Genomic DNA, 7,272 nt, shown 5'->3' on the forward strand with positions numbered 1-7,272 from the left:
AATTTTGGGTGTATTTTGTTTTCCGTGTCCCTTCAGAAATGTCAGATAGGAGCAACCCCAGTGTTAAAACTAAAACCCCTGTGGTGTTTTTGTCGACTAAGCGAACGTCAAACATGATCTCAAGTGTCAAGGTTCATTTATGGATCCAATTTTGAAATTAAAGTTAAAATATTGCGGCACTTATATTAAATCCACATCCAGCGGCGGCGGTAACGCGCAGAAGATAGGCGCGCAATTCAAACGCAACGTCAAAATTCAAGTAGGCTTGGATTTTTTCGTTCTTCAAGGACGCAAATGTTTCAAATTTGCTAAATCTGAAACATTTGATGATTTTCATTATCACTGCGACGGTATATCGACATTTTCAGATAATTGCATTACGTGGATTTATCGTGCAGAGCACAATATGATATAGCCGTTATTTGAGCGGGAAAAATTACTAAAGTAGTTGCAGTAACATATCTGTTTTCACATGAACATTGCCTGAAAAATAATAGAGCGCTGCATATGACGAGCCTAACCTCACTTATTTGACAGCTGCTGGTCCTGTTGTTTACGTTTCGGACTTAGTCGTTTTTTTCCATCATTTTTTCATCTTCGCATTTCTATCACCAGCATGCTGATGGTGACGATTTTCCACGGTAGGAAGATAGAATAATACGACCCGTGGGTATCTGCAGTGGATTTGACCTCTCCTTGCAGCAAACTTTCACGAAATTAAGAATGATTCTAAAAAAGTACTAAGTCCAAACTGTAAACAACAGGACCAGTACCTGTCAAAATTGATGCGTGACGTCACAGTGCAGTGGAGAATAGGCCAAGGAGATCCTGGTAGTTAAAATCTCCTAAGATTAATGCACCATTACGCCCTTCAGCTAAATTTGCATAATGTACACTGGTCCCACAGTTATGAATCATTTAAGGCTCTGCTTGAATTTGAAAAATTATACAGAGCAAACTAAACAATATTTTGTTTATGAAATCAATGCCGAATGGTAAAGTGGGATATATACCTGTATTTAATTAAAGTTAATAAAAACATTTAAAATTTTCACTTATTTGAACATTGTCTTAAACCACAATTTATGAATCGGCAAAAAAGTTGTCCACAAATATGAATCAATGTGAACACGATTTATGAATCAGTTGTTTACTTTCAATTATTTTGCAATTAAATGCTATATAGTTCATATGTTTATTAGAACACTGTCTCGGACAACGTTAATTAAATCCGGGGGTGAACCGGAACCAAGTATTTCAAGAATCTACACGACATTGCTTAATTTTTAATTTTGGTACTGAGCGGGCCTAGTGAACATTGAATTTGTGGATTTGTATGCTTCTGGAGCATGTTTATTTGGAGGATGATAGCAGGTAGTGTAATCAGACAATCGTTAGATCTAGATGGCAGAACTCGTAAATGCTTGACTTTTCGACTGCCTTTACTGCACTGATAAAAATCCACACGTTCGATCTGTGTGCTTAAAATTATAAATCGATTCATGAACGTCCATTGCAGTGATTTTCTTGCAAAATTCGTGTGTTACACATTAAATTCCTTTGTTTTGCTTCATGGATTGATAACAGGGATTCCATAATTTTTTCCACATAAATTCCTGAAGCTTTCCCTTCAGATTCGTATGCGTCAACCTATGGACGCATAGATCATCACCCAACACGGATTCAGTGTGTTTTGTTTATGGTTAGCTTGTGTCATGATCATCATGTTCCAGATGGTCAATTATTCAATTTGCGCAATGCTTTTGTTATGATGAAATCGTCGAGTTTTGCTATTGCTTTCCATGTTCAAAACTTCTAAATTGTTTGTGATCAACCTATATTGAACTGAACTGCGGTTGGACCTCGTGTCGAACGACAGACATCATCATGCTTCCAATGATAAGAAGCAAATTTTGATGCTGGAAATGTTAGATGACGATTTGTGAATTCGATTTTTCTTTCACTAGAGAAGTTGCCCGATATAAGAGGATTCTACCTTTTTATAAAAACATAATCCTGGGCTTCTCAAATTATGGATTTGCAGCGCCCCGCTTATTGCTGACTCACTTGTACGAAAAAAAAGATCAAGTGAGCTTGCGACAAGCAGAGGAGCCTTGAATCCATATTCTGGGGAGCAAGAGTTCTTCGCCATATTTCATCTTTCAGTTTCATGTTCTGTCGCACATGGCTATCTAAAGCTACTACATTTCGAATCCAATAAGCAATTCAGTAGGTTTTCATGATTTAATAATTAGACATTTTTCAATTCATTTCACATGACAACTTAATGTTAATACACACCCGCATAGATAAGAACCATTAATCTACTGTTTCCCGTATTATCCATAACCATTTCCGACAGTATTTGAATAATTCCGTAAAGCATGCAAAATAACAATAAGTCTACCTTACCACAAACAGCTTTGACAGTTTGGGTAATGGTTTTTGGACAAATAACAATGTGGGGAATAGGCGGTTAAGTTATGTAACCATTCAAAAACGCCGATTTCCCTGAACAATTTTTTTTACTTACAGTTTACCAATTTGTCGATATACTGTCCATTTTTTCCAATTCCAATGTAATGCAAACAGTTACCGAATAGTAAAACTATAAAACTGGAGTAGAATCAAAAAGCGTATGTGTTATTATTATTTTATGGTGCATTACGGTATTTTCATCCCATGCTGTACTGTTCTGTTTTGCTTATACTATAAGAGATTAGTTGAGGCGGAATTCAATAAAACAACTAAATACATTTAGACAAATTCACTTTAATTTACAGCATTTACTCGTCGATAATTTTCATGCAAGTCTTGTAGTTTGATAGTACAAAATATCAGATAATAACTATTCACTTCCGTCCCCGAATCAGAGGTCGATTCGAGCAATGGATATTTGGCAGGACACTCGGGACGCCTCTTGCGGTGACCAAGCTGCACCCCAGAGTGGCGACTGTTGTTAAACTAGACAAAACCGATTCAACCGGTGGCTGTTGTCCCAATGTACTTGTCCTTATGGCGTAATCGTATACAACCTGAAAATGCAAGGTGGAGAAATCGTTAGATATCAAATTAAAAAATGAAATTACCTTTTCGATTCTTACTTTTAAGAAGCAAGAGGACGATTCCATTCCACAGTGGTTCAGATAGCAAGTTTACGCGGACATGAACTTTTCGACGTCATTTTGTGGTTTTAGAGTATAGCTTGCTTCCCAGAAGTGTCTCGAAATTAGTTGTACTACAATTCGTACGAAAGGGATTTTTTTCTGCACTAATCGCAATAGCGTCCTATACGCCAACTTTTTTATGTTAATAGATAGCAAGTTGGTATATTCAACAAAGTTGTAGCATATTTCAATACAAAAAACTTTGTAGAACAAACTTTTTCTCTATCTCTTATACTTTCTGAGATAATTGACTTTTTATATAAAAAAATGAAGAAAATCATTTTTCCACTCATAAGTCATTTATTTCCAAATTTAAGCAGCCTACTATGTTCTATAAAGTTTTTGGTACTATTATATTCTACAACTTTGGTGAATATACCACAGTTGTGTTTCTTCTGGTTTTCTTATTGTAGGAGATATCAATTTAAAATTATACCGTATTACAGGCCAAATAACTCGCAAAGATGCTCTTGAAAATGAACCTACCTGTCACACCGTGGCTCTACACCCCTTAAAGAGAATTTGAGTGAAATTTGGTGAATATATTATGTTTATATATATTTTTAAGACTATTCTCAATGACGGGTGATTTGCAATTAAAACACATTAATTAGTCTTTTTTATAAAACACACAAAAGTCATGGCCGCCGCGATTCAGCATGAAATAATCAACACCTGTTTGATTTTGTAGAGTCTACTATATTTGTTAAAAAGCATAATTTTCAAAACTTTTCAATAATTCTTGCGCTTCTTCGTGCAATTCCGAATGCTTCTGTGCGATTCGACGATTTGTCAGTGAGATCACTGGATCTGATGTGAGTGGCAATCGCAATTGTATTTTTTTGACATGGTTACTATGACTGATTTTAATACAACTTTAACTACTGTAATAATTACTGCTATACATAAATCAAAGACTCAAGATAAATAAATTGAATGCCTCTCAACTCTTGCAACATATTATCATTTATGACTTTTAATACGGCATGATTTTAAATTAAAATCTTCTTTGGGACGTTACGTCAGGAAGAAGAAGAAGAAGAAGACAATAAGAAAACGAAAAGAAATACAACTGTGGTATATTCACCAAAGTTGTAGAATATAGCAGTACCAAAAACTTTGTTGAACATAGTAGGCTGCTAAAATTTGTAAATAAATGACTTATGTGTGAAAAAATGATTTTCTCCATATTTTTCATATATAAAGTCAATTATCTCAGAAAGTATAAGAGATAGAGAAAAAGTTTATTCTACAAAGTTTTTTGTATTAAAATATGCTACAACTTTGCTGAACATACCAACTTGCTATCTATTAACATAAAAAAGTTGGCGTATAGGGCACTATTGCGATTAGTGCAGAGAAAAAATCCCTTTCGTACGAATTGTAGTACAACTAATTTCGAGACACTTCTGGGAAGCAAGCTATACTCTAAAACCACAAAATGACGTCGAAAAGTTCATGTCCGCCTAAACTTGCTATCTGGACCACTGTGCATTCTATTGTCAAATTTCCAGCAGCTTCCTCTCGTTCGGTGGCTCCTCACATCACTTCTCTTTCAGGGCGGGAACACGGACCGATATGCTGACCATATTATTTCGGAACACTGGGAATCAATTACGGACACTTTTAAGTGCAATCTGGGATCACTCACTGAACGAACTTGTGTTCTTCCGGATCCAACAAAATAATTTTCTTTTCTTTTTCTATCAAAGTGTTTTGACAGGCATACAAAGACAAACACGCTTAAAATAATAGCACAGTAATAATTCTAAATTTAAACAGCAATCAAAATTTATCTTTTTATACATACATATTTGAACTGAAAAACAGAACAACATAAAATTGTACCATTTCTTCTGCTTTTTTTCTCTTTTTTTTGATCAAATGGTATAAAAATCGAACCCAATTTTTATTACTTCTGAGTCTAGCCTATGGGTGAAGGTTTTAAAGCGTGTATAATAAATACCAATGCGTGCAACTGTTTCCCAAACTGTCGCATATTAGTTCTATATAGTGAAATGCAGTTTTGTGAATGTATTGCCTATAATTCAGCACAAACCTATTAGACAAAAGGGTTTCTTATGTTTATACTATTTCCCATGATTGGGCCTCCTAATACATTTTAACAAAATCTGGACACTTTCATATACTGTAACTAATTGGCATGGGGTACTCAAATGGGTTTTTAATGTGTAAAATTTCAGCTTTTATATTGTCTAACATAAAGGTAACTGTTTCGGATACATTAACCTGTTACCGTTGCGAAGATCTTAATTTGTTTATTTATTTTTCAGAATAATTGTTAGTATTTGTTGTTAGTTTGTTGTTTAGTTATATTAAATTAATTATTAGAATTATAAAGAAATGTTAGTAAAATTGTTATATGGTTGGTATTAGGCTGTTAATAATTGTTAATTAAATGTATTACTCCGGAATTAGTTGTTAGGAACAAAATTTGTAAATACACTAAACACACATTGAACACGTCTAACAATAATCATGCACGAAAAAGGGGAAAACGCGTCAGCCATAAGGTATGCCACGTCAAAAAGGGAATAAAAGAAAGGGTATGGAAAAGGGAACAGGATGAGCAGGCTACTGGGTTGGAAAGCGCTAAGTAAAAGGGCTATTCCAATCTAGATCTCAGCGAGACCACACGGAAATATTCCAAACTTAAAGTGACCGTTACCCGAAGAAAGTTTAAAGTACATAAGTGCATAAGTGCAACCGTTCGAATCAGGACCCGTTATAGTTTGCCTGAAGATTTTGGCAGAGGCTCCCACGACCCGTCTAAACCCGTGGTGAACCCCTGTAGCTGCCCTGAAGGCCCGCCTAAGGTCCCAGGATCACCAAGGATACCTGAAGCCGACCATTTGGGAACCCCGACGCCCTAGGAAGCTGGCGCAACCCGTTAAGGAACCAACTTCAACGCGGAGACCGTTAGGCCACACCAAGCCATCCAAGCCCCGTAGAGTTCGCGTTCAGCCTAGAACGTGCCGATCAACCCCCACGTGCTCCACTTCCGGCCGGCCGCATCGAGACACGACACACCTCACACCTACACCACACCCAGTAAGTCCAATAAAAAGAATTAAAGAAGTTGAGTGCGTTTTACTTGGACCCTTGACGAGCTTACGCCGACCCTAAGAGTCTCGAAATTTGAGCCTGGTCCCTCCGACCAGCCGGGTAACAATTGACGCCCAACTAAATAAGCTCTGGTCAAGGATTCAAGCAGCCACTCTTCCGGAGTGAACAGAACGATAGGTTATCAAATTAATGAAACACACGTTAAATACGTGGTTGTGAAGAAAATTAGGTTATCAAATTCTAACAAAAGGTTTCTGAAAAATCAAATTAGCAAAGGCAGTGAAATCAAACCGGTAGCACCAATTTGTTCTCGCCGATAACGTGAAAAGTTTCTAGAAAGCATACTACTAGTGCGCGTACCCTCACAAAAGCCCACAGTGTTGCTGTGTATTCACGAAATAGCGATTAATTAGAAAACGATTGAAATTTCAATTAAATTCTTTTGTTAATGGGTCTTGATTCGACTAAATAACCTCCATTGTGATTTTTTCATTGAAAGTGTTACTTGCGATTTGTATTGTGCATGAATAAAGCGATTATCTACACAATAGTCTGCATTGATTTCTTGAATAGCTCCATTCAACGAAACAATGGACCTACAAACAATGTACGCGTCCATGGATGTCTCCCATCTTTCAGTCGATGAGGTAGAATACGAGTTACTAATCAGGAACATTTTGTTTCACTTCGATGAACACGAGAGTATCAAGCGAAGAAAACTCAAAGATAAATTGAAAAGTGAGAAAGAATTGAAAACGTTTGCTTTTTCCCAGCCGTGGCGAAGCTTGGATGAGGAATTAGTCACGATAAGTCTGAAGCTAAAGGTCATAGGTGGTTTGCTCGAGAACCCTAAAACGGATGCTAGACAACGTCAGAAGTTAAAAACGCGTTTAGTTCATTACCGAGTTCGTAATTATATCTTGTCTAAAGCTTCAGGTGCGAATAAATGCAGAAATGAAATCGTAAAAGTGGGACGACAAGCTACAGAACTATTTCGTAGATTTTTTCCCGAAGTGAA

The 7,272-nt window shown here is 36.5% G+C and overlaps 1 long non-coding RNA gene across 1 annotated transcript; it reads right to left on the minus strand.

Annotated features, from left to right (window-relative positions):
* Window positions 1-2,752: 2,752 nt before the first annotated feature.
* LOC110677042 lies at window positions 2,753-3,185 on the minus strand. Its single transcript, XR_002500912.1, has 2 exons — window positions 3,105-3,185; window positions 2,753-3,035 (listed from the first exon to the last, which is right to left on the minus strand). It is a non-coding gene; the product is annotated as an uncharacterized LOC110677042 (long non-coding RNA).
* Between the last annotated feature and the right edge of the window lie 4,087 nt (window positions 3,186-7,272).

The sequence above is a fragment of the Aedes aegypti genome, chromosome 2 (genome assembly GCF_002204515.2).
Source record: "Aedes aegypti strain LVP_AGWG chromosome 2, AaegL5.0 Primary Assembly, whole genome shotgun sequence".
NCBI classification, from domain to species: Eukaryota; Metazoa; Arthropoda; class Insecta; order Diptera; family Culicidae; genus Aedes; species Aedes aegypti.